General features: G+C 47.7%; 1 long non-coding RNA gene across 1 annotated transcript; it reads left to right on the top strand.

Annotated features, from left to right (window-relative positions):
- Nucleotides 1-584: 584 nt before the first annotated feature.
- LOC103648222 (uncharacterized) lies at nt 585-1,247 on the top strand. Its single transcript, XR_563334.1, has 2 exons — nt 585-647; nt 726-1,247. It is a non-coding gene; the product is annotated as an uncharacterized lncRNA (long non-coding RNA).
- Nucleotides 1,248-20,012: the final 18,765 nt, after the last annotated feature.

The raw sequence follows: 20,012 nt of genomic DNA, 5'->3' as shown, positions 1-20,012 counted from the left end.
GAAAGATAAACTAATTTTACTTGAGAAAATAAAAATTCCTTTAGAAAATGAGGTTAACAAATTATTTAAAAAAACGAAGTTGTCAAACTGGTCGTTAGAAAATGGAAATAAAGAAGTTGATAGATATGGTTTAGGACTGAAAAAACCTTTTATCTCCAACAGTTCCATCAGATTTCAAATCCATTTTCGGGTCCAAAGCTTTCTGTTTGTTCGTTGCCCTCCCTACTCCCGTGGTTCTTTCCTTGCCCTATTCCTGAATCCTGATGCGTTGTCCGTCCATTGTTGTTGCGCCGTCAGGGACAAAAACGATTTACTCATTTAATTTAAATAGATGTATATTCAACAGTTACGAATTTAATTTACGTGAGTACATATTCATAGTATATGTGTTTGCAAAATCAGGTGATGGCTGAAAATACATTGTTGTCATCACGAGTTTTGGATGAATCATCATCATCAGATGATGATCATATCATACTTTGTGCTGCACAAATCATTCAAAGTTATTCTCGAGTGCATAGAAAGCCATGAGGTTCTGTTCCCGGTCGTGCATACATATATCGGGATAGAGAAGCGAGGCACATGAGAATGTACCAAGATTACCTTGTTGAAAATCTAACTTATGGCTCGAACTTGTTTCAACATAGGTAAAAATCTAGTTGTCATTTGTCTCGTTTAAATGTGTCTTGTTTAATTTTTTGGATGCATCTTTTTTTTTGGTGTAGGTTCAAGATAAATCGACCACTATTTCTTCCGCATAATGAAAGTTTGTGGAACAACATGATGATTACTTCGAGCAGAAGAGAAATGCAGCTCAACTCATCAATAAGGGATAAGTTGTTTTCAAAAGGTTATTGCAGTTTTCCGTGTGCTAACTTATAGAGTGGCAGCTGATGCTACAGATGAGTACGTACGCATTGGAGAAAGTACTGCGCTGGAAAGTCTAAGAATGTTTGTTAAAGCTGTAATAGAAGTTTTTGGAGTTGAGTATTTGAGGTCACCAAATGAAAAAGATATCGAACAATTACTTGCACTTGGTAATGAAAGATGTTTTCCTGGTATGCTGGTTTCACTAGATGGCATGCATTGGAGGCGGAAGAACCGTATGCCATTGTTGCAAGGTCAATTTTTCGGGCATCGCCATACACCTACAATAATTTTAGAAGCAGTTGCTTTGCTAGATTTATAGATTTCGCATGCTTTTTTGTTTGCCTGGATCTCTCAACAATATCAATGTTCTTCATCGGTCTCCACTTTTCGCAAAGCTAACAAATGGAGAAGGCCAAAAGTGAACTACAAAATAAATAATCACGAGTATACAATAGGATATTACCTTGCAGATGGCATTTATCCTTCTTGGGCTACATTGGTTAAGACCATACCTGCACCACAAGGCAATAAGAGGACTTACTTTGCCAAAGTACAAGAAGCGGCACAGAAGGATGTTGAACGAGCTTTTGGAGTTTTACAATCTCGATTTCCTATTGTTCGGGGGCTAGGTCGATTGTGGGATGAAGAGACCCTAAATAACATAATGATATCTTGTATAATCATGCATAACATGATTATTGAAGGCGAGGAAAACGAACGGTTTGAGAATGGAGGAGATAATGTGGAGCCATCCCATGACATGACAATAGATTTTAATGAATTTCTTGATAATCACGAGAAAATTAGAAATCACGAGACACACCACCAACTTCGCAAAGACCTAGTGGAACATTTGTGGCAGCACCACCCTGATCTATATAGTTAGCTTTGCAATTTTTAAATAGCATGAATGCTACAAACTTGATTTGTTTTTGTGCAAAAAATCATTTTAGTTTTACTTTAAGTCTTTGTTGTCTTCTAGTGCAAAACCTTATTTTAGTTTTCCAGTGCAAAACCTCACTTAAGTCTCTGTTGTCTTCCAGTGCACGCAAAGATGAATGCTACATACTTGATTTGTTCGTCCAACTATGGGCTCCCAGCATGCACACCATTTGTTGCCGGCGATGCAGACCAAAAACACCTTTTAAAATTTAGACCAAAACCTCGACTGCAATTGTGAACTGATACCTCGGCTGGCATTGTGAACACCTTTTAAAATTCAAACAAAAAACAACAGGTACATCGGCTGGAAGAGGCCACACTGCCTCTGATGCACTCAATCAACACATTTCTATGAACTGATACAAGCACATTCAGATAAACTGAAACAACCACATTGGGACTTCCAGATAAACTGACATAAGCACTAAACTTTATTCACCATTCACATAGATCCCATTTGAAACTATACAACCAATACATAATATTAAATGAAACAAGCTAAATATGAATACCAAATTCTAAAATGAAAGTAAATAGAACATTCTAATTGTTTTGACGAGCCATGACCTCGGCTTGAAGATTCATGTAGAATTATTGTTGCATCCCATTCAAGGATTTCAGATCAATGGTCATAATTGTTTCCTCTTCTGCAATTCTCTTCAAATATGAAGTATTGGCCTCATTGCTAACTTTCTCCCTCTCCGGCGCAATCTTCTCTTTCTCAAGGTGAAGCCCCTCTTTATCGAGAGCATATGACTTGGCATACCCTTCCTCTTCATCTCTTTCTCCGCATCATCCTCAATCTTCTTAGCCCAAAGAATGTTCAATGCTTCTTTGCAAGCATCAATACCACCTCGACGCAATGCATCCTTGGACTTCTTCTTGCCCATAGGTCTTTGGGGCACATCTGCTTCTGAAAGGTCAACATCTAGAGGAGCAACAACATTGTTTTCCAAAGTTGTAGACTCAATAGCACAAGGACTGGATTTTTTGGTAGTCTTCTATTTTTTGTTACTAGTTTTTGTGGCAATTAGTTGTTGCCACTTATCTTGCCATTTAGGTTGATTCCTCAACAACATTCAACAGTGTCTGAATTGAAAGGACTTGTTGTGGGGATCATTGTCTTTGAACATCTTCTCAGCTTGCTACACCTACAAGGAAAGAAGACACTCCATCACAAATTGTAACAAAGGATTCATAAATAAGAAATAATAGATGCAATTACGTTTGACCCACCCTATCATGAATGATAAGCCCACTTTGGTTTCTATTCTCAATACTGTTCACACATCCACAAAATTTGCTTACAGCGTCTTGTATTGCACTCTAATGATGTGGCAACGAACTCTCTGTATGTTCAGCACGATTTCCTATGTTGGTCTCATAGAACATATGAATTCTTTTCCAAAATGTGCATTGTGTAGGGTTTGTACTGATATTCAACCAGGCTGCAACAAAGGGCTCTGTCTTATTCCTCACTAAAGTTTTTTCCTTTCTGTTTCTGGTTTGACTTTGATAATGTCTTGCTATCCTTTATAGGGACGGTGTGCTGCAACTCAATTGGTGTTTCAGAGAAGCCTTCAAAAATTTGAAATCCTCCATTCATAAGGTTGGTGTAATAAGACCCATCCCTTCCATCTATTTCTTACAATCTGACAATGATGGTTTATGTCTGTTCATTTGTTCACTTTGAATTAAAGTCAGCTGTTCAGACTGTTGTAGCTACAACTGCAATACGTAGAAACAAAACACTATAGAAGCAGTAGAATACAGTACGGATTAAAGCGAAGCGAATATGCACAATTGATTCATGGTTAGACTGTCTCTAGTATGAAAAATAGGGGACAATGAATCTGCTAGAGATATAGAGTCATCACTACCAGCAGATATGATAAGGAATCTACTAGAGATAGTGTAACATCCCAAAATCCCAACCCAGGTTTGAAACCCTAACCCCCCCTAATCCACCCTTTCCCTTTTTTATTCCTCTCCCTTAACTCTACCCCTAGGTCACCCAAATCATATGCATGCACTTAAAATGATTTGAAGCACCTCACATAGACCATATTTATCACCAAGTTCATTTAGAGAATTTTTGTTAAGAGAAAAAGGAGCAAAAAGACACAAAAGTAGAAAAGAAAAAGAAAAAGAAATAGAATAAGAAAAGGAAAAACCCTCTCCCCTCCCTCGGCTTGGCCGAATCCCAGCCCAGCTCGCGCGCGCCCGCTCCCCCCCTCTCTTTCGGCCCAGGCGGCCCAAACCGCGCGCCACTCCCGCCCACTGACCACCGGGCCCCGCCCGTCAGCGCCTCACCACTCTCTCTCGCGCGGACCTCTCTCACTGGCAGCCCGACCCCACCCGTCAGCTCCTTCTCCCTCGCCCATCCCTCACCGGCGCGATCGCCGCCGAGCGCCCCTCGCCTCGTCGCCTCGCCATTAATGCTCGCCAGCCTCCGCGACAACCCTGCCACTGTGCTTGAGCCGACCTCTCACCCCCTCAGCCTGCCTGAGCCGTCCCAATCGGCGTTAGCGCCATTCCCGTACCCATGGCGAGCTCGCCGGTGCTCGCCGTCTCCCCCACCCCCCTCCCTCCCCCGAGCGCCTATAAAAGGACCCGCTCGAGCCCCGTCTTCGCCACACAACTCCAGCCATCCCCACTGCCCTCCTCCCCGAGCTGTTCAAGCAAGCGCCGCCGTGCTCCCTGCCTTGCTCCGGTGAGCTCCCTTCCCCCTCTCTAGCGTCTCTCTGTTCAATTAAGCTATGGCCGAAGCTCCGCCACACGCTCGCGATCACTAGGCACCACTTTGCCTCCCCTGTCATGCCGGAAACCTCACCGGCGGCTTCGCCGCCGCGGGCACCCGCCACCGCGCCGTGGACCGGCCGCCATAGGCCCCCGCAGGCCAAATTCGCCCCACCATCGTGACCCACTCCAACCGCCCGTGCTTCGCCACCCCTTCCCCGCCAGAGAACCGGACCGACGGCAGAGAACCGCCGCGGAGTTCGCCGCCGACCGGCCCCGGTCGGACCCCTTTCCCCTCCATTACCAGTAGCGCCGTCAGCCCCCCTCTCTCCCTGGCTGGTGGGCCCGCGCTACGGCGCCGTCCCCGCCGTCGTTCCCTCGCAGCTGGGCCGGCTGGGCCGCAAGCGCGCCCTCGCCCGCGCCCGCGCGCCTTGTGGGCCAAAATCCCCACCGGCCCAGTTGGATGGAGAATCCTTTTTCTTTTTTCTTTTCTCATTTTCACATATATATTTAGATACTAATATTTTATGCACCAAAAATTGTCTAAATAAATTATTAGGGCACAAAAATAATAAAGTATAACAATTTGCACACCCCACAAAGATCACTATGTTTGATGTATTGTTATTGTCTATGTTTAATTAGCGGAAGAGGGATCCGATCCTCCAGAACTCTTAGCTCCGGAAGAAGGGCAAGAACCTGACCCCTCCGAGATTAACCTCTTGTGCCAGGAAAGCTTCGACGAAGGCAAGTCCATCTTTCCCTTGATGCATTATTTACCTATCTCTCTCTACCATTGCCTAAGCCTGGATTATGGGATGGGAATCGAATTGCATGGTAAGCATGAGAGAGCCTGCATTAACTATTACTTCGATTAAAAGATATGGGACAAGTAAAAGGGGTATAAGTGAAATGTTTTCCACAAAGAGTGCGATGAAGGGTATTCACCCTCATCACCTGGTGAAGTAGGATGATCAGGGACTCCCTGGTTTAGGGGAGGGCCTAAGGTGTTGGCTCAACTGGTTTAGGCGTGAGCAGAAGGATCGTCCTCTCATATAAGGACCGGTTTGTCATCTTTCATTACCTGTACTCTCAAAAGTACAACCACTCGAGGCTGTGTGGGCAGTCACTCAATCTGAACTCGTACGGTCCAAACCCAGGGTTATGAAGGCTGGGGTAGCACCGGGAGGATAAGGAGGGGGAATGTTTTGTCCGGTTTGGACATGGCGGTGGCCTGACTCCTTCCGGTATAACCGTTAAGGTTCGGACGTACAAGGAAGGAAAGAGTTTCAGATTCGGGTCTCATTGGCCATGAGATCGTAGAGCCGGACTAGTGGGTAAAGTGTACCCCTCTGCGCAGAGTCTAAACCTATTCGAATAGTCCGTGTCCACTGGTATGGACGAGTCTGGTATGGTATGACAATTAGTGTTTCTACTACAACTGGGAACAGGGAAATGTGTGCGTATGTTCTAGAAAGAAAGTAGTACCACGGGAGCGGGAAGCTCAGTGGTGGTCAAGTAAGTGTTACTTCTATTGTCTTGGGAAAACCCTAACCATTGAATACTGCCTTTCTCTGAAAAAGTATGAGTGACTTCAACTCCACCATATAAAGCATGTACAATATAGGTCACTTTCTCTTTACGGGAGCCGGGTGGGCTTGCGGAATACCTAGTGTATTCACCCAGATTTATTTATGTTTTTCAGCAGCTGAAGACTTCTTTTCTGCTATGCTTGATTGATGGGGCTGTGTCTTCACCCAGTTCTGCCTGTGGCCTGGGCTATTTTATCTTCCACTGCGCTTTATGTTTTTCGGCTCACTTTCGAGCTTGTATCCCCGGTATTGTAATAACATTATTCAGACTCTGTAACCATTTGAAGTAATGAATGTGGTTACTAGCCTCCTGGGACTAGTAATTGTATCACATTTGAGTCCCAAAGGATCGGGACGCTTCAGGTGGTATCGGAGCCTATAGGACTCGCCGTAGACCACAACCCTGACCTTAAAAGTTGCCTTAACAAGAAAACACCTCTTACCTCCAAGAAACACTCTTTCCCCTTTTCCCCGATATTAATAGACCTTTCTTTTCGTCTACCAGATGGAAAACCCCTGGGTGATTAGGACTTCCTATTGCTCAGAGGAGGAAGGCTTTCCTCACCTTCTTCGGAGCTGCGCGCTGTGCTTGGGGATCCGCAAGAAGCCCGAATATGTCTGGAAGGAGTACCGTGAAAATGGAATGGAAAAATGCTCTATGGCGGTCTACTTGGGAGAAAGCCGGAACTACCCAAACCACCCTCCCTTCCAAATTACTTTCATCGGGCACCGCTTCCCAGACACTTGCCAGAGCGTTGCTCGAAAAGCCCTCAAACAACTGTGCCAAAACTATAGCCGAGAAATCTTTGAGACCCCCCTCCGATATTTCCCACCCAGCAACAAAAACACCCCCACCTGGAAGAAAAGACTCCAGGTTCTGTCAGGAGGAGATCCCATAGAAGATGATCCCACTATCGTCTACATGGCCGGATACCTCCACACCCTCGACAACCACTACGATGAGCTCTCCTCCCATTGTACCCACCTAAACTCCCGAGTGGAAAGCCTAGAGCAGCAAGTCAAAGAGCTTAAGCAAGATAAGGCATCTCTCCAGGAGAGTCTCAGCATAGTGGAAGGCGAGGAAGCCAACACCCGTGAGGCCTATCGGACTTTGAAGATAGACTTTGACAAGAAGCTAAAGGCACTCGCCCCCAAAAAGAAGATCCAGAAGAAGACCACTAACCAGGGATGCCAGACAGAGAAGAAGAATAAGAAGGCCCCTCTAGCCCTACCTCCCCCCAGAATAGATGACTGGTCCGACGAAGAAGATGTATCCCTAGCCAGCCTCGATGATCTTCTCAAGGCATTTGGGGACACCTTAGACAAGGAACTCGCTAGTACCTCGAAGAACACTCTCGTGTAGTCTCCCCCTGTAGTAGTCTTATGCTTGTAATTGAGAGCACCTAGAGGGGGGGGGGTGAATAGGTGATCCTGTAAAACTTGAAAACTTAAGCCACAAAAACTTGGTTAAGCGTTAGCACAGTAAATGCCAAGTGGCTAGAGAGGAGTCTCAACAAAACACAATAACCACAAGAAATCAATCACAGAGATGGCACGGTGGTTATCCCGTGGTTCGGCCAAGACCAACGCTTGCCTACTCCACGTTGTGGCGTCCCAACGGACGAGGGTTGCAATCAACCCCTCTCAAGCGGTCCAAAGACCCACTTGAATACCACGGTGTTTTGCTTGCTTTTCTCAATCCCGTTTGCGAGGAATCTCCACAACTTGGAGCCTCTCGCCCTTACACTTGAAGTTCTCAAAGAAGCATAGAGCAAGGGAGGATTAGCAACGCACACAAGACACAAGAATCAGAGTGTCAACACGCACACAAGTCGCAACAAGAGCTCGCAACACAACTCAATGAGTTCACAACTCCACTAGAGCTCTATATGCTATCATAATGAAACAAATGCACGGAATCGAGGTCTTGGTGCTTAGAAATGTTGTAGGAATGCTTGGTGTCCTCCTCCATGCGCCTAGGGGTCCCTTTTATAGCCCCAAGGCAGCAAGGAGCCATTGAAAGCATTCTAGGAAGGCTGATCTTGTCTTCTGTCGACTGGCGCACCGGACAGTCTGGTGCACACCGGACAGTGTTCGGTGCCCAATTTCTTTCCTTAAATGGCGAAGCCGACCGTTGCAGATTCGGGAGCCGTTGGCGCACCGGACATGTCCGGTGCACACCGGACAGTCCGGTGCCCCCTTCTAGCCGTTGGCTCGGCCACGTGTCCCACACAGATCGCGCGGCCGACCGTTGGCCCGGCCGACCGTTGGCTCACCGGACAGTCCGGTGCACACCGGACAGTCCGGTGAATTATAGCCGTACGTCGCCGGTGAATTCCCGAGAGCGGCCAGTTCGCTCGAGCCAGCCTGGCGCACCGGACACTGTCCGGTGCACCACCGGACAGTCCGGTGCTCCCAGACTGAGCAAAGTCTTGGCTGCTCGAGCCAAGACAATTCTAATTCGATTTTTCCTATTTCCAGCACTTAGACACAATATATTAGTCTCTAAAACAATGTACTAAGTCTGAGAAACATACCTTTATCCTTGATTTGTACTTTGTCCACCATTTTACACTTAGGCACTTGTGTTGGACACTAAATCACCAAAATGCTTAGAAATGGCCCAAGGTCACATTTCCCTTTCAATCTCCCCCTTTTTGGTGATTTATGCCAACACAACATAAAGTAAGTAGAACAAGTACAAAATCAATTCAACTAAGAACTCAAAATTGTTTTGATTCAAATTTGACATATATGGATCACTCTATGCCACCACTTGGTTTGTTTTTGCAAATCAAACTCAAATTCCTATTTCTAAGTCAAATCCACTTGTAGAGACTTAAAGAGAGGTTTTCCAAAGAAATTTGATCAAGGATTTCAAAAACTCCCCCTTTTTCCCATAATCGACACTTCTCCCCACAAGAGGCCAACTTTTGACATAAGAGACAATGAAAGAGTTTTGAAAAACCAAAAGCTCTAATCTACTATTTTCAAAAATTCTCAAGTGGTAGCTGATCCATCTATTGCTTTGGCCTTTATTTTCTCCCCCTTTGGCATCAAGCACCAAAACGGGATCAATCTTGGCCCTTAAACCTTATTGCCTCACCAAAATCTCCAAATAAGAACACAAAGGCAATAAGAGTACATGTGATGAACTTGGATTGAGTTACCCTCTCATCGGAGTGCAGTGGAAGTCTTTCATGGTCCAAGTCCACCTTTTACCTTTCAAACCTCCTTTGAGACTAAATCAAGCAAACTCAAGCAAACGGTTAGTCTCAAAGGGTCAAGTTGTAGCACAACTCCCCCTAAATATGTGCATCACTTGCACAAGGACTTGTGAGGTCCAGGAAGTGATTGTACAACTTGAGCACCATAGTAAGCAACAAAATGCATAAGGAACATGATCAAAGGCATAAATACATGTATGCTATCAATCCAAGTTCCGCGAATCTAGGACATTTAGCTCACTACGCAGCCTACAAAAGGTCTTTTCATCTAAAGGCTTAGTGAAGATATCGGCTAGCTGGTTCTCGGAGCTAACATGAAACACTTCGATATCTCCCTTTTGCTGGTGGTCTCTCAAAAAGTGATGCCGGATGTCAATGTGCTTTGTGCGGCTGTGCTCAATAGGATTTTCCGCTATTCGGATAGCACTCTCATTGTCACATAGGAGTGGGACTTTGCTCAGATTGTAGCCAAAGTCCCGGAGGGTTTGCCTCATCCAAAGTAGTTGCGCGCAACACTGTCCGACGGCAACATACTCGGCCTCAGCGGTGGATAGGGCAACAGAAGTTTGTTTCTTAGAGTTCCACGACACCAGGGACCTTCCTAAGAATTGGCACGTCACCGATGTACTCTTCCTATCGACCTTACATCCAGCATAGTCGGAATCTGAATATCCAATCAAGTCAAAGTTAGACCCCTTTGGATACCAGATCCCGAAGTAAGGCGTAGCGACTAAATATCTAAGAATTCGCTTCACAGCCACTAAGTGACACTCCTTAGGATCGGATTGAAATCTAGCACACATGCATACGCTAAGCATAATATCCGGTCTACTAGCACATAAATAAAGCAAAGAACCGATCATGGACCGATATGCTTTTTGATCAACGGACTTACCTCCTTTGTCGAGGTCGGTGTGTCCGTCAGTTCCCATCGGCGTCTTTGCGGGCTTGGCGTCCTTCATCCCAAACCGCTTTAGCAAATCTTGCGTGTACTTCGTTTGAGAGATGAAGGTGCCGTCCTTGAGTTGCTTCACTTGGAACCCAAGGAAGTAGTTCAACTCACCCATCATCGACATCTCGAATTTCCGCGTCATCACCCTGCTAAACTCTTCACAAGACTTTTGGTTAGTAGAACCAAATATTATGTCATCGACATAAATTTGGCACACAAAAAGATCACCATCGCAAGTCTTAGTAAAAAGAGTTGGATCGGCTTTCCCAACCTTGAAAGCATTAGCATTTAAAAAGTCTCTAAGGCATTCATACCATGCTCTCAGGGCTTGCTTAAGTCCATAGAGCGCCTTAGAGAGCTTACACACGTGGTCGGGGTACCGTTCATCCTCGAAGCCAGGGGGTTGCTCCACGTACACCTCCTCTTTGATCGGCCCGTTGAGGAAAGCGCTCTTCACATCCATTTGGTACAACCTGAAAGAATGGTGAGCGGCATATGCTAGCAAAATACGAATTGATTCTAGCCTAGCCACAGGAGCGAATGTCTCCTCAAAGTCCAAACCTGCGACTTGGGCATAACCTTTTGCCACAAGTCGAGCCTTGTTCCTTGTCACCACCCCGTGCTCGTCCTATTTGTTGCGAAACACCCATTTGGTTCCCACAACATTTTGCTTGGGACGAGGCACCAGCGTCCAAACTTCATTGCGCTTGAAATTGTTGAGTTCCTCCTGCATGGCCAACACCCAGTCCGGATCTAGCAAGGCCTCTTCTACCCTGAAAGGCTCAATAGAAGAGACAAAGGAGTAATGCTCATAGAAATTAACTAATCTTGAACGAGTAGTTACTCCCTTGCTAATATCACCCAATATTTGGTCGACGGGATGATCCCTTTGGATCGTCGCTCGAACTTGGGTTGGAGGTGCCTGAGGTGCTTCTTCCTCTTCAACTTGAACATCTTGTGCTCCCCCTTGATCATGCGCCTCCACTTGAGGTACCTGTTCGTCATCTTGGGTTGGGGGATGCACCATTGTTGAGGAAGACGGTTGATCTTGCTCCAATTGTTCCTGAGGTCGTACATCTCCAATCGCCATGGTGCGTATCGCGGCCGTTGGAACGTCTTCTTCATCTACATCATCAAGATCAACAACTTGCTCTCTTGGAGAGCCATTAGTCTCATCAAATACAACGTCGCTAGAGACTTCAACCAAACCCGATGATTTGTTGAAGACCCTATACGCCTTTGTATTTGAATCATAACCTAATAAAAATCCTTCTACAGCTTTGGGAGCAAATTTAGAAGATCTACCTTTCTTCACAAGAATATAACACTTGCTCCCAAATACACGAAAATAAGACACATTGGGTTTGTTACCAGTTAGCAGCTCATATGAAGTCTTTTTGAGGAGGTGGTGAAGGTAGACCCTGTTTATGGCGTGGCAAGCCGTGTTCACGGTTTCCGACCAAAAACGCTCGGGGGTTTTGAACAATCCAAGCATAGTCCTCGCCATATCAATGAGCGTCCTGTTCTTCCTCTCTACCACACCATTTTACTGAGGTGTGTAGTGTCGGTGTTTTGGGTCCGACCGCACACCCGGGGTTGCCCCTCAAGGTGTTTCTAGGAGTAGGACGGTGTCAACGACTGTAGCAAAATGGTTCGTGCCGATCACACGAGGGACAATGGACAAGATTTACAGGTTCGGGCCGCTTAGAGATGCGTAACACCCTACGTCCTGGTGAGTATGTGAGCGTGGTTACAAGAGGGCTCTCTGGATTGAAGACACAGAGAGTTGATGTGGGTGGCTAAGTAAGATAGGGTCGATCGTTCTGAAGGGGTGCCCCCTAGGCCTTATATACTCGACCGTGGGGCAATACACGTGGATATGATAACAACAAGTAGCTAAAAGGTGGTGAACCTCTCGAGTTTATCCCTACGTGATCCTCGCCGACTTATCCTCGCATGGCTCCGTTGCATGGGGGCTTCAGCGCGGGAAAGTCGGGTCTCTGTTGCGATTTACTCGCTCGACGTTGTGGGCCATCCGGGCTTGCACCAATCCGGTGTCACGTCGCTCTGCCTTGTTGGTTGATTCTCCCCAGGCCCACGAAGGAATGACCTCATGATTCATTGGGCCTTTGGGCCTTTCGTGAGGTCTTTTACTCCTTTAGTGGACCCGGGGGACATCTATCCCCCACAAGCCCCCGATCTTTGGGTTAATTTAGAAGTAATCAGCCCAAAGATCCTAGGTCCAACTTGCAGGTGTTTTGAAGAAGAACGTCTTCCTGCTGTCTTCTCTTGCTTCGATCACTCATTTGACCAAAGCTTGGTTTCATGCTTGTGCCTTAGAGGTCGGCATTTCAATTTTGTAGGATTCTGAACTTCATTGGGTGCACCGGAGGTGCACCCAATGGGTGTAGCCCCCGAGCTTTGAGTAGATTTTAGAAAACAAACTACTCAAAGGTCTTCCCCAGAAATTATCTCCATTTGTGCTCCTGCATCTTGGTTGAGGGTTGGTCTTTTAATCTTGTCCCTCGCCTTAGAAGTCGGCACTATCTCGGCTTGGAATGATAATCCATGGGGTGCACCGGAGGTGCACCCAATGGGTGTAGCCCCCGACCTTCAAATGGATTTTTTAAGGATAATCCATTCGAAGGTCTTCCTTTCGTGCCTCTTTGCTGAAATTCATCCCTTTCGTTTGTAGAAATTGGCATGAAGTTATTTGCATTATGCTTTGGAGGTCAGCATTATGTCATCAATATTTTGCTGCAGAGGTCAGCATATATTTTGTCTTTAGCAACCGAGTTTGCAATCCATCCATATCTTGCTAGGTAGTGCAATTTATTTGCTTCTGCGACTGATTGGACGTTTGATGGACGTTCTCTGTCTAGTCTTCACATCGCTTCTGTCGGCCATATTTTGTACTTCGCTGGCTATATTTGGCTTTCCTCTGATCCTTACTGATATCTCATTTTTGTCTTGAGGTATTCACTTCGTGCCCTGCACAGATGTGACCGTTTTGAAAAATATGCTGACAATTCCTGGGCGTCCCCCCCCAATGGGTGTGGGCGAGGGACGACTTGGTACGCTGAGTGTTTTAGCCGGCTGCTTCTGAGTAGTAATGTGATGGGACGGCGAGTGTAATCATATCCTTTGCGCTGTTGACTGGAGTCCCAATTGGTGTAGTGTTGCGTGAAACGGCGTCAGCCGCCTGACGTGTCTTCAGACGGGTGGGAGTGCTTATTGAATGCTTTGCGACTGTTCGGTGACCACGGTTGGAGGTGAGCGGTTGCCTTTCCCTTCTATAAATAGCGCCATTGCTCCTCTGGTTTTTTCACATCTCTTCGCTGTTCTTTACTGCATCCTTCTCTTCTCTCCTGTCTGCTTCCGCCATGGGCAAGAGTAACAAACGCAAGCGCGAGCCGACTCCTCCGTCGGAGGACTTCGGCGACTCGGAATACTCGGAGGAGGAGTTCTCCTCCGAGTCCGAGGGGTCTCCAGCCCGTCTCTCCCCCGGCGTCGTCTGATGATTCAGACGACTCCCAGGGGATTGCCGCGGAAGTCTGAACGTACATCCGGGCCGTCGAGCGCTCCGGGCTCGAGGGCTCGGATGAGTCGGAGTACTCCTCGGATGAGGAGGACTCGGACGGCGGCGAGGACGAGGATGACGACGACGACGACGGTGACGACGACGACGGTGGCGACGGCGACGGTGACAGCAGCGGCAGCGGCGGGGGCAGCGGCGGCGGCGACGGGAGCAAGGGCAGCACCAGAGGCGGCAGCAGCAAGGGCAGCACCAGAGGCGGCAGCGGCAAGGGCAGCACCAGGAGCGGCGGTGGTGGCAGCAGCAGCAAGGCCAGTGGCTAAGCGCCACTGGTCTTTAGATATTAGTATAGTGTAGTTAGAATAATGTAGTAGTAATGTAGAGTAGTATAGTGTAGTATAGTAGTAGTAGTAATGTAATGTAGTAATAGTAGGGAAGCATCAACTCGCAAAGAGTTGATTTGTAAGTTTATTGTCTTCCCTTAATGAAAGAATGACGTTGGCTCCTTCTTGATGTCTCGCTTTGCTTGATTATAAAACTGATTCTTTTGAGACAGTAGATGAATAACTTGGGCATCACACTGACGCTTCCAGAAGTAGCTGCCGAGTAATCTTGTAGTCGGTATCGGCGTTTTAGAGGCAACGCCGAGCAATTGAAGGTCGACGTCGGCATTTTAGAAGTAATACTGAGCGATTGAACACGAGATCAGCATTTTAGAGGCAACGCCGAGTGATTGAAGGTCGACGTCGACATTTTAGAGGTAATGTCGAGCGATCGAATATGAGATCAGCGTTTTAGAGGCAACACCGAATGACTGGAGGTCGGCGTCGGCATTTTAGAAGTAATGTCGAGCGATTGAATATGAGATCAGCGTTTTAAAGGCAATGCCGAATGACTGGAGGTCGGCATCGGCATTTTAGAAGTAATGCCGAGCGATTGAATATGAGATCAGCGTTTTAGAGGCAACACCGAATGACTGGAGGTCAGCATCGGCTTTTTAGAGGCAATGCCGAGCAACTGAATATGAGATCAGCGTTTTAGAGTCAACGCCGAGTGACTGGATGGTGACGTCAGCATTTTAGAGGTAATGCCGAGCGACTGAATATGAAATCAGCGTTTTAGAGTCAACACCGAGTGATAGGATGGTGACGTCGGCATTTTAGAGGTAATGCCGAGCGACTGAATATGAAATCAGCGTTTTAGAGTCAACGCCGAGTGATAGCCGGCCGCATGAGTTATTTCAAGGATGATAACCGAGTGATGAGGTGGCGCATCGGCTTTTTTTGGAAATAACTGCCGGATGACCACGTGGCATGCTGGGGTTTCGGAAATAACCGCCGGGTGATGACTGGGCACTTTTTGAAACGGTATCTGGCTCGAGAATATCCATAAGAGCTGCGCTTTTAGCCGCCTTTGCTTTCCGTGCCCTAGTTCTTGCATCCCCGCTTCTGAATCCTCTCTGCCATTCGCCTCCTACTCTGTTCGCTGGTGAAAATCGAGATGGCGCCCAAGAGGAAAACTGCGAGCTCGTCTGCTGCGGTGATCCCTCCAATCGACCCCAACAGCTAGTTGCCTTTCGCAGGTAACCATATGTCCATTATTTCCGAAGCTGAACTTGTCCACCTCGTATCCATCGGGGTTCTTCCTCCGCGGGAACTCTGTTCTTGGCGGATTTGCCACGGGACTACTGTCCCGACAGAGGATACCCACGAGTCTGTAGTTTACGCTCCTTTTCTTCTCCGCGGCCTCGGCCTTCCCATCTCTCCCTTTTTCCGCGACCTCCTTGATTTCTACCACATTAACTTGACCCATTTGAACCCTAATTCCATTCCGCAAATCTCCATTTTCGTTCACTTATGCGAAGCCTTTCTTGGCGTGCTGCCGCATTTCGGTTTATGGAAGTATCTGTATCATTGTCGCCCTGGGATGGCCGGGGGACAACATCAGTTGGTCGGAGGTGCCAGTTTGGAGATGCGCCATGGGCGGAAAACTGAGTATCTTGAGATTCCCCTCAGGGACAGTATTAAGGGATGGCGTCTAGAGTGGTTCATAGTTGATAATTATGGAAATTCTCTCCCCTCCCGGTCGGGAAGACAGCTAGACGTTCGCACTCCGAGCTGGACCGAGTCTCCCACAGATCAGGAAGTGGCTGAGGCAGGTGTGTTGCTAACTGAAGTAGGACTGCTGAAAGAGAGAGGTCTAACTGCTGAAGCTGTGGTCGCTGACTTTGTTTTCAAGAACATTCAGCCACTGAAAGATAGGGCCTATCCAGCATATCTGTATCGAGGGCTGGCCGACTCAACCCGGGTTACCAATAGGAGAATTCCTTCTGTAGACTTGGTAAGCCGACTTGAAATGATCCTCAGGGGTAAGGTGTCAAATGTTGGTGCTCCAGCGGCATACTCAGCCTGGAACCTGCCTCCTTGTCGGTGTTTTGGGTCCGACCGCACACCCGGGGTTGCCCCTCAAGGTGTTTCTAGGAGTAGGACGGTGTCAACGACTGTAGCAAAATGGTTCGTGTCGATCACACGAGGGACAGTGGACAAGATTTACAGGTTCGGGCCGCTTAGAGATGCGTAACACCCTACGTCCTGGTGAGTATGTGAGCGTGGTTACAAGAGGGCTCTCTGGATTGAAGACACAGAGAGTTGATGTGGGTGGCTAAGTAAGATAGGGTCGATCGTTCTGAAGGGGTGCCCCCTAGGCCTTATATACTCGACCGTGGGGCAATACACGTGGATATGATAACAACAAGTAGCTAAAAGGTGGTGAACCTCTCGAGTTTATCCCTACGTGATCCTCGCCAACTTATCCTCGCATGGCTCCGTTGCATGGGGGCTTCAGCGCGAGAAAGTCGGGTCTCTGTTGCGATTTACTCGCTCGACGTTGTGGGCCATCCGGGCTTGCACCAATCCGGTGTCACGTCGCTTTGCCTTGTTGGTTGTTTCTCCCCAGGCCCACGAAGGAATGACCTCATGATTCATTGGGCCTTTGGGCCTTTCGTGAGGTCTTTTACTCCTTTAGTGGACCCGGGGGACATCTATCCCCCACAAGCCCCCGATCTTTGGGTTAATTTAGAAGTAATCAGCCCAAAGATCCCAGGTCCAACTTGCAGGTGTTTTGAAGAAGAACGTCTTCCTGCTGTCTTCTCTTGCTCTGATCACTCATTTGACCAAAGCTTGGTTTCATGCTTGTGCCTTAGAGGTCGGCATTTCAATTTTGTAGGATTCTGAACTTCATTGGGTGCACCGGAGGGTGTAGCCCCCGAGCTTTGAGTAGATTTTAGAAAACAAACTACTCAAAGGTCTTCCCCAGAAATTATCTCCATTTGTGCTCCTGCATCTTGGTTGAGGGTTGGTCTTTTAATCTTGTCCCTCGCCTTAGAAGTCGACACTATCTCGGCTTGGAATGATAATCCATGGGGTGCACCGGAGGTGCACCCAATGGGTGTAGCCCCCGACCTTCAAATGGATTTTTAAGGATAATCCATTCGAAGGTCTTCCTTTCGTGCCTCTTTGCTGAAATTCATCCCTTTCGTTTGTAGAAATTGGCATGAAGTTATTTGCATTATGCTTTGGAGGTCAGCATTATGTCATCAATATTTTGCTACAGAGGTCAGCATATATTTTGCCTTTAGCAACCGAGTTTGCAATCCATCCATATCTTGCTAGGTAGTGCAATTTATTTGCTTCTGCGACTGATTGGACGTTTGATGGACGTTCTCTGTCTAGTCTTCACGTCGCTTCTGTCGGCCATATTTTGTACTTCGCTGGCTATATTTGGCTTTCCTCTGATCCTTACTGATATCTTATTTTTGTCTTGAGGTATTCACTTCGTGCCCTGCACAGATGTGACTGTTTTGAAAAATATGCTGACAATTCCTGGGCGTCCCCCCCCAATGGGTGTGGGCGAGGGATGACTTGGTACGCTGAGTGTTTTAGCCGGCTGCTTCTGAGTAGTAATGTGATGGGACGGTGAGTGTAATCATATCCTTTGCACTGTTGACTGGAGTCCCAATTGGTGTAGTGTTGCGTGAAACGGCGTCAGCCGCCTGACGTGTCTTCAGACGGGTGGGAGTGCTTATTGAATGCTTTGCGACTGTTCGGTGACCACGGTTGGAGGTGAGCGGTTGCCTTTCCCTTCTATAAATAGCGCCGTTGCTCCTCTGGTTTTTTCACATCTCTTCGCTGTTCTTTACTGCATCCTTCTCTTCTCTCCTGTCTGCTTCCGCCATGGGCAAGAGTAACAAACGCAAGCGCGAGCCGACTCCTCCGTCGGAGGACTTCGGCGACTCGGAATACTCGGAGGAGTTCTCCTCCGAGTCCGAGGGGTCTCCAGCTCCCGTCTCTCCCCCGGCGTCGTCTGATGATTCAGACGACTCCCAGGGGATTGCCGCGGAAGTCTGGACGTACATCCGGGCCGTCGAGCGCTCCGGGCTCGAGGGCTCGGATGAGTCGGAGTACTCCTCGGATGAGGAGGACTCGGACGGCGGCGAGGACGAGGATGACGACGACGACGACGGTGACGACGACGACGGTGGCGACGGCGACGGTGACGGCAGCGGTAGCGGCGGTGGCAGCGGCGGCGGCGTCGGGAGCAAGGGCAGCACCAGAGGCGGCAGCAGCAAGGGCAGCACTAGAGGCGGCAGCGGCAAGGGCAGCACCAGGAGCGGCGGCGGTGGCAGCAGCAGCAAGGCCAGTGGCTAAGCGCCACTGGTCTTTAGATATTAGTATAGTGTAGTTAGAATAATGTAGTAGTAATGTAGAGTAGTATAGTGTAGTATAGTAGTAGTAGTAATGTAATGTAGTAATAGTAGGGAAGCATCAACTCGCAAAGAGTTGATTTGTAAGTTTATTGTCTTCCCTTAATGAAAGAATGACGTTGGCTCCTTCTTGATGTCTCGCTTTGCTTGATTATAAAACTGATTCTTTTGAGACAGTAGATGAATAACTTGGGCATCACACTGACGCTTCCAGAAGTAGCTGCCGAGTAATCTTGTAGTCGGTATCGACGTTTTAGAGGCAACGCCGAGCAATTGAAGGTCGACGTCGGCATTTTAGAAGTAATACCGAGCGATTGAACACGAGATCAGCATTTTAGAGGCAACGCCGAGTGATTGAAGGTCGACGTCGGCATTTTAGAGGTAATGCCGAGCGATCGAATATGAGATCAGCGTTTTAGAGGCAACGCCGAATGACTGGAGGTCGGCGTCGGCATTTTAGAAGTAATGCCGAGCGATTGAATATGAGATCAGCGTGTTAAAGGCAACGCCGAATGACTGGAGGTCGGCATCAGCATTTTAGAAGTAATGCCGAGCGATTGAATATGAGATCAGCGTTTTAGAGGCAACGCCGAATGACTGGAGGTCGGCATCAGCTTTTTAGAGGCAATGCCGAGCAACTGAATATGAGATCAGCGTTTTAGAGTCAACGCCGAGTGACTGGATGGTGACGTCGGCATTTTAGAGGTAATGCCGAGCGACTGAATATGAAATCAGCGTTTTAGAGTCAACGCCGAGTGATAGGATGGTGACGTCGGCATTTTAGAGGTAATGCCTAGCGACTGAATATGAAATCAGCGTTTTAGAGTCAACGCCGAGTGATAGCCGGCCGCATGAGTTATTTCAAGGATGATAACCGAGTGATGAGGTGGCGCATCGGCTTTTTTGGAAATAACTGCCGGATGACCACGTGGCATGCTGGGGTTTCGGAAATAACCACCGGGTGATGACTGGGCACTTTTTGAAACGGTATCTGGCTCGAGAATATCCATAAGAGCTGCGCTTTTAGCCACCTTTGCTTTCCGTGCCCTAGTTCTTGCATCCCCGCTTCTGAATCCTCTCTGCCATTCGCCTCCTACTCTGTTCGCTGGTGAAAATTGAGATGGCGCCCAAGAGGAAAACTGCGAGCTCGTCTGCTGCGGTGATCCCTCCAATCGACCCCAACAGCCAGTTGCCTTTCGCAGGTAACCATATGTCCATTATTTCCGAAGCTGAACTTCTCCACCTCGTATCCATCGGGGTTCTTCCTCCGCGGGAACTCTGTTCTTGGCGGATTTGCCACGGGACTACTGTCCCGACAGAGGATACCCACGAGTCTGTAGTTTACGCTCCTTTTCTTCTCCGTGGCCTCGGCCTTCCCATCTCTCCCTTTTTC

Source organism: Zea mays, chromosome 2 (assembly GCF_902167145.1).
Source record: "Zea mays cultivar B73 chromosome 2, Zm-B73-REFERENCE-NAM-5.0, whole genome shotgun sequence".
NCBI classification, from domain to species: domain Eukaryota; kingdom Viridiplantae; phylum Streptophyta; class Magnoliopsida; order Poales; family Poaceae; genus Zea; species Zea mays.
This window is presented reverse-complemented; position numbering and strand designations above follow the sequence as displayed.